The sequence below is a fragment of the Suncus etruscus genome, chromosome 3 (genome assembly GCF_024139225.1).
Source record: "Suncus etruscus isolate mSunEtr1 chromosome 3, mSunEtr1.pri.cur, whole genome shotgun sequence".
NCBI classification, from domain to species: domain Eukaryota; kingdom Metazoa; phylum Chordata; class Mammalia; order Eulipotyphla; family Soricidae; genus Suncus; species Suncus etruscus.
The window spans coordinates 68,405,768-68,408,302 of NC_064850.1; the positions used below are offsets into that span (position 1 = coordinate 68,405,768).

Consider the following 2,535-nt stretch of genomic DNA (forward strand, 5'->3'; position numbering starts at 1 on the left):
GAGGCCTGACAGTGACAGGACCTGCCAGTGTACAGGGACCAGACCTTCACAGTGCCAGGGCCCATAAGGTTTTTCTGACAACTGCCAGGACTGGTGGCTGCCACAGTGGTTGGATAAGGTCCCCACAGGTGGGGTGCAAATAGCAGGAGAGGCTCAGAATAGCAGCAAGAACAATAGATAGCTTCCTAAAGTGACCTGGGCACCTGGGCTTTAGGCTGGGCATCTCTGTTCTGCTCCACAGCTGGCTCTGCTAAAGTTTCTGCCACTAAGTCAGCTCTGTGTCTCTGCCCAGCACTGTAAACCACAGAGCACATGAATTAGTGGGCAGTCTTCTTTGGGGGTGGGTGGGAACCATATTCATCAGTTCTTAGAGATAACCCATAGCTCCTGGCATTGCCTCGCTCCTGGCAGTGTTCTAAGGAACATATTGTATAAGAAGAGTTGGATGCACTGTCTTGATGAAGGTATATATTGGATCAGGGGGATAGTGTAAAGGGCTGAACATATGCTTTGTGTTTAGGAGGGCTGTGTTGGATCTCCAATATCACATGGACCCCAAACACTCTGAGCACTGAGCTGAAAGTAACCCTTGAGCACTACCAGTCATGGCCCCCAAACAAAAATGAATAAACAAAAATAGTGGCACATACTGGGAATTCTACAGCCATAGTAAGATTTTGGAATCTGAACTGGTGATGAACCTCCCGATGGATCTAATTGGTCTCTAAACTGGGATGAATTGTCTATTGCCTGAAGTTTTCTCTTCCATCGTGTTTAGTGAATGTTTGATGGTATACAGCGTGTGAGTTGCTGGCAGCTGTTCAGTCTATTTATTCATCCAGTCTTTTCCTAAACCCCCATAGAAACTTGGGGCTGTTTTCTGTCCCCCTCATCCAAAGCATTTCTTGCCCCCTGGTCTTTTCCAAGCCTTACTCTATGGAGCAAAAGATTCTGGAAACTCTGAGCCTCAGGTTGTTTTCTGTAGTGACGATTTAAGAATGTTGGGGTTGCACGTGGGTCCTGGGGATCATATTTTAGATTTTATTTTTTGGTTTGGAGGCCACACAACTGCGTTAAGAAGTTACTATTGGCTCTGTGCTCAGAAATCACCCTGTCAGGCTCAAGGGACATATGGGATGCTGGATATCAAATCTGGATTGACTGCATGCAAGGCAAACCTTGTGCTATTTTAAGTCAAGAAAAACTTACTCCTTAACCATCTTTTTTTTGTCTTCCCATTCACAATACAGACCAGGCAAAGGGCCCGAGTTGAGGTATATAAGGGGTGCATTTACTGTACCTCCTTTTTCTATGCCGTCAGTGTAAAGAACACAGCCTGTGGTAAGCATTGGGAGGCCTTATCTTTTCTTTCCTTTTCTTTTTTTTTTGATTTTTCTTTTTGATATATATATATATATATATATATATATATATATATATATATATATATATATATATATATATATATCTTCACCAGTGCAACATTCCCATCACCAATATCCAAAGTGTCCTTCCTCCCCATCCCACACCGGCCTGTACTCTAGACAGGCTTTCTACTTCCCTCATTCAGTCACATTTTGTTATGATAGTTCACAGTGTAATTATTTCTGTGATTGCACTAAACAATGCCTGTGGTGAGCTTCATGTTGGGAGCTGGACCCTCCAGTCCTCCTCCATTTTGTCTCTGAGAATTATTACACAATTTTTTTTCATTTTTTCTCAAAACTTATAGATGAGAGAGACCATTCTGTGTTTGTTTCTCTCCCTCTGACTTATTTTACTCAGCATAATAGATTCCATATACATCCATGTATAGGAAAATTTCATGACTTCATCTCTTCTGACAACTGCATAATATTTCATTGTATGTACCATAATTTCTTTAGCTATTCATCTACTGAGGGGCATCTAGGCTGTTTCCAGAGTCTGGCTATTGTAAAAAAATGCTGCAATGAATATAGGTGTGAGAAAGGAATTCTTGTATTGTATTTTTGTGTTCCTAAGATATATCCCTAGGAGTGATATAGCTGGATCGTATGGGAGCTCAACTTCCAGCTTTTGGAGAAATCTCCATATCGATTTCCACAAAGGTTGGACTAGATGGCATTCCCACTAGCAGTGAATAAGAGTTTCTCTCCACATCCCCGCCAGCACTGCTTGTTCTCATTCTTTCTGATGTGTGCCAATCTCTGTGACATGAGATGGTACCTCATAGTTGTTTTGATTTGCATCTCCCTCCTTAACCATCTTAATGCAGACACATCAGTGACCTTCGGTCCCTTTACAAGGTTGTACAGACATCCCTATTCCCTAGTTCCAAAGAATGGTCAGCGTCCTGGACAAGGCTCTGTATTCCTTGAGTCCTCCCAACAACACCATCAGAACTGGATATTCTGGGCTATTGCTTGTGTCCTTAGGCTTATTTTTCTTTTCAGATATGGAGGTTAGGGGGTTGCTCAGGACACCTAGTGGCCCTTCCGAGAAGTTCTTGACCACACACCAGAAGGTTCAAGCAGGAATCCAAAGATGCAGAGC

General features: G+C 42.7%; 1 non-coding gene across 1 annotated transcript; it reads right to left on the minus strand.

Annotated features, from left to right (window-relative positions):
• Window positions 1-1,225: 1,225 nt before the first annotated feature.
• Window positions 1,226-1,358, minus strand: LOC126005146 (small nucleolar RNA SNORA51). Its single transcript, XR_007494320.1, has one exon. It is a non-coding gene; the product is annotated as a small nucleolar RNA SNORA51 (small nucleolar RNA).
• Window positions 1,359-2,535: the final 1,177 nt, after the last annotated feature.